The sequence below is a fragment of the Theropithecus gelada genome, chromosome 6, assembly GCF_003255815.1.
Source record: "Theropithecus gelada isolate Dixy chromosome 6, Tgel_1.0, whole genome shotgun sequence".
Taxonomy (NCBI): Eukaryota; Metazoa; Chordata; class Mammalia; order Primates; family Cercopithecidae; genus Theropithecus; species Theropithecus gelada.
Genome location: NC_037673.1, coordinates 173,684,381 through 173,692,617, shown reverse-complemented (window position 1 = coordinate 173,692,617; position 8,237 = coordinate 173,684,381).

Genomic DNA, 8,237 nt, shown 5'->3' with positions numbered 1-8,237 from the left:
GGATCAAGCACGTCACCTCTTCCTGGTTGGTCTGAGGGCGGGGTTCAGCCCCTAGGTTCGAATTTCTAGGCTTTCGTAGGATACCAAACTGCCAATTAGGGCCGAGCCCTCAGCCGGGACAACGGAGGTGGGTACTCTGGGGCACGCCCAGGAGGCCGAATGTGTGATTGGGTGAAGAAGACGTCCGTCATCTTAAGTACTGCATTTTGATTGGGCCATCGCCTGAAGGTGTGGCCCGGCAGCCTTTAGCTCGCAGATGGCTTTTCTAGGGTTTTGTTGGGGATGCGCTCCGTATCCTGGGCCTCCTGCGGGCTGGCAGCGAGTTTGTTTGGTCCACTTGTGTGGCCTTATTCCCTTGGGTCGGTCCCAACCAGGAGGGCGCACATCGAAAGAGGGAGAGACAGGGAGGAGGCTGCGGCCTCCGCAGCCGTTCCCCGACCTCTTGCCCGGTCGCCGCAGGCGCCCCGCCCAGCCCCCGCAGCCGGATGTTGTGATTTCTCTCCACCCACTCGGCCTAGTCGTCCCTTGGCCTCTGCTGCCTTATAAGGCAGCGCTACCACCCCTAGACGTTGGGATGAGTTCACACCCGTTATACAGGTGGGGAGCTGAGGCGCCGGACGTCAAGTGGCTGACTCCAGCCCGAAGACTACGGAGAAAACAAGGCTGAAATCTTACAACTAATCAACACCTTGTAGCTTAACACCCCACTTCCTCCACCCCCCACTTCACGCAGCAGGAAACGGGCTTGCCCAAATTCCGCGAGTAAGGCAGAGCCGGATCCATCTAGGCTTCTCTAGTCCCTCTTCATTCATTCATCCGAAAACACTTACTGAGCAACACCTCTGTGCCAGGCACCAAGCCAGGTGCTGGAGAATACAGTCGTGGCAGCAAGATAGCCAGGCTCCCTGCTTACTTGCTAGAAGTGGAGGGAGCAAGTGAGGGCCGGGTGAGATAGAGGTAATCATTCTGTAAATAACAAATAGATAGTTTCAGAGAGTGACAACTGCTCTTGGGACGTTAAGACAAAATAGAGTGTGTGACACTCTCAGTGTGTGACATTGGAGCGGATCCAGTAGAAGCAACAGCAAACGCAGAGGCTCTAAGCCAGACTAAGTGGTGTTTCAGGGAATAGGAGAAGGCGTCTGCAGCTTCTGGGCCCAGTGGTCTGAGATGAGACAGAAGGAGCAAAGGCACTAGCTAGGTCATGGAAGACCCTGAACACGTCCAGGAGGTTGAAATGTTTTTGCTAAGTGAAATGTGAAACATTTGAAAGAATGATTTATATTTTTAAAATATCACTCTGGTGGATTCCTAGGGGGGCCAAGAGTGGAAGCAGAGCAGTCAGGAGGTTACAGAATTCCAGGACAGCGATGGCGGTGGCCTGGACTAACAAGGTGGCAGTAGAGATGGAGAAAAGTGGATGGATCTAGGATCTAGGGAGTTAAGATAAGTACCTTAAAAGAGGGAAACCCTCCTGGCTAACGCAGTGAAACCCTGTCTCTACTAAAAACACAAAAATTAGCCAGGCGTGGTGGCCGGCGCCTGTAGTCCCAGCTACTTGGGAGGCTGAGGCAGGAGAATGGTGTGAACCTGGGAGGCGGAGCTTGCAGGGAGCTGAGATCGCTCCCGCCTGGGCGACAGAGCAAGACTCCGTCAAAAAAAAAAAAAAAAAAAAAGAGGGAAATCCAGGGGCCAGTGGAACATAGGGCAGTTGTCTCACTTAGTGAAGGCTGTTGTGTCCAAGTGAAATCTGAAGATTTCAGTGAAAATGGGCAGGTTACTGGAGTAGGGAGGTAGGGAGAGAAAGAGCCTTCTGGACAGAGGGGTATCACATGTTCAAAGTTCTGTAGAGGAAGTCAGGAAGGGCTCCTGTGTTCAGCACCTAAGGGCAGAGCATTCAGCTAGAGTTTAAAGGTACACAATGGGGTGGACATGGGGGGCAAGAAATGAGGCTGAAGTCTCAGGAGGCGCCTGGATCAGGGAGGGCCTTGAGAGCCAACTAAGGAATTTTGGACTTCATCTTGAAGGTGGTAGGGAGCTGTCAAGGAGGTTTTGAGTACGGTGATCAGATTTGCTTTCATAGAGAGCTCTGGGCTGCACTGTGAAGGATAAGCTGAGGGGAGGGGGCTGGCTTGTTGTTTTAGTTCCCAACATCTGAAGCCCTTCCCATTTGAGAAGAATCCTATGAGATGTGGAGGCAGACCCTGCCTTCAACTAAGGAAATCAAAGAAGGGAGGTAGAATTTTTTCTCCCAGGTCTCTGGTAGCTGGAGCACAATTCCGATGTTTCCAACCAGGTCTTTGAATCTAGAGCAAGTGAGCAGCGCAAGACATCGAATTCATTGTGGAGGCCCTGGAGGTTGGGGGAGGGAAGGAAGGCAGTCAAGCTAGGCCCTTCCTGGGGGAGGGGGATTCAGCAAGCCCCCCAGGCTGTCCCGTCCATTCCTTGTCTGTTTAGTTACCCAGAATTGGCTTCCTTGTCTGCAGGCCAAGTATCCTAAGACAGGTGAGAGACCTTTTAGAAGGAACGTTTAGAGAGAGGAATGATGGTGCCCTATGCTGGGGCAGTGGCCATGACATGCAGACAGGTGGACAGCTGGAGACCTGGCATGTAGCTGGCATGAACAGGACATGGCAATAGATAAGAGGTGAAGAGAAGATGTCACTCAGGAAATTTGGTTCCAGCTCTTCAAGCCATTTTCTACCTGCAGCCAAAGTCATATTTTTAAAAGGGAAAATTGGCTAAGCATGGTGGCTCATGCCTGTAATCCCAGAACTTTGGGAGGTCAAGGCAGGCTGATCACCTGAGCTCAGGAGTTCGAGACCATCCTGGCCAACATGGTGAAACCCCATATCTACTAAAATAAAAAAAATTAGCCAGGCATAGTGGTGCGCGCCTATAGTCCCAGCTACTCAGGAGACTGAGGCATGAGAATCGCTTAAGCCCTGAAGGTGGAGGAGTTTGCAGTGAGCCAAGATCACGCCAGTGCATTCCAGCCTTGGGCAACAGAGGGAGACTCCATCTCAAAAATAAATAAATAAATAAATAAAAGGGAAAATCTGCCACCAACTATCTGAGATGTGCGTGTCTAGGAATTTATCTTACAAATATCATTGCGCTTAGTCTGGTGCTATTCATTGCAGCATTGTCCAAAAAGATGCATTTTTTTTTTTTTTTTGAGACAGAGTCTCATAAAAAACACAAAAATTAGCCAGGAATGCTGGCCTGAGCCTGGAATCCTAGCTACTCAGGAGGCTGAGGCAGGAGAATCGGTTGAACCCAGGAGGTAGAGGTTGCAGTGAGCCGAGATCGTGCACTCCTGCCTGGGTGACAGAGTAAGACTCTGTCTCAAAAACTAAAGAAGAGTCTGGATAGATTAGGTTCTGCTGCAGTAACAATCAATCTCAAATTTAAGTAACCTAAAACAACAAAAGTTCATTTCTCACATGTACCACATGTCCAACACAGCTTATTGGGTGGTGGGGTGGCACTACACATAGTAGTCACTCAGGGCCCAGCATAATAGGGGCTTCATTGCAATTTCTGCTTCTATAATGGCAGGAAATAGGAATGTGGTAAATCATACAATGGTCCTTAAAGCTCACACCCAAAAGTGACACAAGTCACTTCTGCTCACATTTCATTGGTCAAAGCAGACCACATGGCCACAACTAGCTTTTTTTTTTTTTTTTTTTTTGAGACAGAGTCTTGCTCTGTGCCCCAGGCTGGAGTACAGTAGCGCGATCTCGGCTCACTGCAAGCTCCGCCCCCCTGGGTTCACACCATTCTCCTGCCTCAGCCTCCCGAGTAGCTGGGACTACAGGCGCCCGCCACCTTGCCCGGCTAATTTTCTTGTATTTTTAGTAGAGACGGGGTTTCACCGTGTTAGCCAGGATGGTCTCGATCTCCTGACCTCGTGATCCGCCCGTCTCGGCCTCCCAAAGTGCTGGGATTACAGGCTTGAGCCACTGCGCCCGGCCCACAACTAGCTTTTAAAGGGTGGGGAGAAGGGCTGGTGCGGTGGCTCATGCCTGTAATCCCCGTACTTTGGGAGGCCAAGGCTGGTGGATCACCTGAGGTCAGGAGTTTGAGACTAGCCTGACCAACATGGTGAAACCCCGTCTCTACTAAAATACAAAAAGTAGCCAGGCGTGGTGTTGCACACCTGTAGTCCCAGCTACTCGGGGTGCTGGGGTGGGAGAATTGCTGGAACTCAGGAGGCGGAGGCTGCAGTGAGCTGAGATCATTCCACTGCACTCCAGCCTGGGAGATAGAGTGAGACTCTGTCTCAATAAATAAATAAATAAATAAATAAAGGAGTGAGGAGACACAACATTACTATGGCAGATTATATTTTCTGAAGATGAGTGTAACAATGCATTCCCATCCCACAGGCACTCCTGCAATGGAACCTTGCCACCCCCACAGCAAGAGATAGAGTTTAACTTCCCTCCCCTTGAATTTGGTCTGACCTTAATGACTCTCTTGTCGTTGGTAGAATATGGTGGAAATGATGCAGAGTGAAGTCTGAGGCCAGGTCAGAAAAGGCCATATGGCCTGGCTCTCACAAAATGCCGGCTTTCCAGAACTGTCCTCTTGGGCTGTTTCCTCAGAATCAGCCGCTGCTGTGAGAAGCCCTAGCCAAATGGAGAGGCCACACGTGTGTGCTCTGCTGTGGTTGACAATCCCAGCTGAGCCCAGGATGCTGGGATGATCCAGTCATCCCACCCCAAGCACCAGACATGTGAGTGAAGAAGCCTCCGCCCCTGGCAATTTGAGTCACCCTCAGCCATTCAAGTATCCAGCTGAGGCCCCTGGCATCTTCCCCGCTGAGTCCTGCCTGAATTCCCAACCCACAGAATCCATGAGCATAATAAAGCAGGCCACTAAGTTTGGAGTAGTTTGTAATGCAGAAACAGGTATCTGGCATAACTACTATAGGCCTGGAAGGAGAAAAGAATTGGAAATATTTGGTGAACAACACTAACAACCACCACAGACAGTTTTGCTTATATACATGTTGGCCACTTTGGGAAGGCCACATGAGGCAGCAGAAGTGCTGTTCGCATCTGGGAAGGGGTAGTTAAATGGCTGGGGACAGGGGCAGGAGGGAGGTTTTTCACCCTATTCCCTTCTGCACCGTTAATCTTGTATCGTGTGACTGGATGGCCTGTCTTAAAAACTATCAGCTGGATCCTGTCACTCTCTTGCTCAGAACTCTCCAGTGGCAGACTGCGGTAGGCAACCTCCAAGGTACCCCTGCTGCCAGGGATCTCTGTTTCTTCCTGGTATTCACACCCTTGAGATCCCCTTAAGTGTCAGGTGGACCTCCTGACTCACTTTTTTTTTTTTTTTTTTTTTTTTTTTGATGGGGTTTTTTTTTTCTTTTCCAGGGTGGGGTGCAATGGTGCGATCTCAGCTCACTGCAACCTCCACCTCCTGGGTTCACACAATTCTCCTGCCTCAGCCTCCTGGGTAGCTGGAATTAAAGGCGCTCACCACCACGCCTGGCTGATTTTTTGTATTTTTAGTAGAGACGGGGTTTCACCATGTGGCCAGGCTGGTCTGGAACTCCTGACCTTGTGATCTGCCCGCCTCAGTTTCCCAAAGTGCTGGGATTACAGGTGTGAGCCAACACACTTGGCATTTTTCTTTTTCTTTCTGTCTTTTTTTTTTTTTTTTTTTTTTTTTGAGACGGAGTCTCACTCTGTGGGATTCTCACTCTGTTGCCAGGCTGGAATACAGTGGCATGATCTCCACTCACTGCAACCTCCGCCTCTGGGGTTCAAGCAATTCTCCCGCTTCAGCCTCCCGAGTAGCTGGGACTACAGGTGCGTGCCACTATGCCCAGTTAATTTTTGTAGAGATGGGGTTTCACCATGTTGGCCAGGCTGGTCTTGAACTTCTGACCTCAAGTGATCTGCCCATCTCAGCCTCCCAAAGTGCTGGGATTACAGGCATGAGCCACCGGGCCTCGCCTGTGCCCAGCCTTTTCTTTTCTTTTCTTTTCTTTTTTAGACAGAGTCTCGCTCTGTCGCCCAGGCTGGAGTGCAGTGGCGCAATCTCAGCTCACTGCAACCTCTGCCTCCCGGGTTTAAGCAATTCTCCTGCCTCAGCCTCCCAAGTAGCTGGGATTACAGGCACCGCCTACCACGCCTGGTTATTTTTTGTATTTTTGTTAGAAATGAGGTTTCGCCATGTTGGCTAGGCTGGTTTCAAACTCCTGACCTCAGGTGATCCACCTGCTTCAGCTTCCCAAAGTGCTGGGATTATAGGCGTGAGCCACTGTGCCCAGCCACATTTTTTTTCCCTAAGAGACAGGGTCTTGCTCTGTCACTCAGGCTGGAGTGCAGTGGCGCAATCACAGTTTACTGCAGCCTCCACCTCCTGGGCCCAATCGATCCTCCTACATCAGACTCCCAAGTAGCTGGGACTACATGCGCATGCCACCATACCCAGCTAATTGATTTTTTTGTAGAGATAGGGTCTCCCCTTGTTGCCCAGGCTGCTCTCAAACTCCTGGCTCAAGCAATCCTCCCTCCCTGGCCTCCTAAAGTCTTGGGATTACAGGCGTGAGCCACGGCACCCAGCCTGACTCACTTCCAATGGAAAAAATGCAGCCAAGGTGATGGAAGTCATTTCCAACATGAGATTACTAAAAGACTGTGGCTACCAGCTTAGGTAACTCCTCTTGCTCCCTCACTGGCTCAATCTGAGAGAAGCCAGTTGTTATGTTGTGAGACAGAGAGACCTATGTGGCGGGTGACTGATGTCTCTAGCCAGCAGCTTTGTAAGTGAACTTGAAAGTGGATCCTTCCCCCAGCAGCCTCAGCTGACCCTCCGATGCGGCCTCGTGAGAGATGCTGACCCAGTGGCACTCAGTTAAACAGTGCCAGGTTCCTGACCCATAGAAACTGTGACCCATAAATACCTTTTTTTAAAAAAGAATTTATGGCTGGGAGGGGTGACTCATGCCTGTAACCCCAGCATTTTGGGAGGCCAAGGTGGGTGGATCACCTGAGGTCAGGAGTTTGAGACCAGCCTAGCCAACATAGTGAAACCCCATCTCTACTACAAATACAAAAATTAGGCAGGTGTGATGGTGGGCACCTGTAGTCCCAGCTACTCGGGAGGCTGAGGCAGGAGAATCCCTTGAACCCAGGAGGTAGAGGCTGCAGGGAGCCGAAATCATGCCACTGCACACTCCAGCCTAGGTGACAGAGCTCCATCTCAAGAAAAAAAAAAAGAGTTTAATTGATGTGAGGCTGGCCCACATGAGAGAACTAGAGTTATCACTGAAATCAGTCTACATAAATGTCATTTTAAGCTGCTAAATTTTGGGACAATTTGTTATGCGGCCATAGACAATACGCTTCTCATTACACTTAAAAAATAAAATCTCCTTGGGCCAGGCGCGGTGGCTCAAGCCTGTAATCCCAGCACTTTGGGAGGCCGAGGTGGGTGGATCACGAAGTCAGGAGATCGAGACCATCCTGGCTAACATGGTGAAACCCCGTCTCTACTAAAAATACAAAAAACTAGCCGGGTGTGGTGGCAGGTGCCTGTAGTCCCAGCTACTCGGAGGTTGAGGCAGGAGAATGGCGTAAACCTGGGAGGCGGAGCTTGCAGTGAGCCGAGATCATGCCACTGCACTCCAGCCTGGGCGACACAGCGATTCTCCATCTCAAAAAAAAAATAAAAATAAAAATAAAAAAAATAAAAATAAATAAATAAATAAATAAAATAAAACCTCCTTGAAGCTGCAGTGAGCCATGATCATACCAGTGCACTCCAACCTGGGTAACACAGCAAGACCCTGTCTCAAAAAAAAAATAATTAAAAAAAAACCCTCCTGTAGTCCCAGCTACTTGGGAGGCTGAGGTGGGAGGATCACTTGATCCTAGGAGTTCAAGGCCAGCATGGACAACAACATTGTGCGACCTATCTCTACAAAAAATAAACAATTAAGATGTTAAAAACCCTATATTCTTCCCTGTGGCCTACAATGGCCCAATTTGATCCGGGCCCTGTTTCCCTCTCCAGCGTTATTTCATGCCATCTCCCTCTCATTCGGCGTGCACCAGCAGCCACACACTGACCTTCTTCCTGCGTCCGTCAGGAACTGCACTGTCCAATATGGTATCGCCTAGTCACATGTGACTACTTAAATTAATTAAATTTGGCTGGGTTCGGTGGCTCATGCCTGTAATCCCAGCACTTTGGGAGGGCGAGGCGGG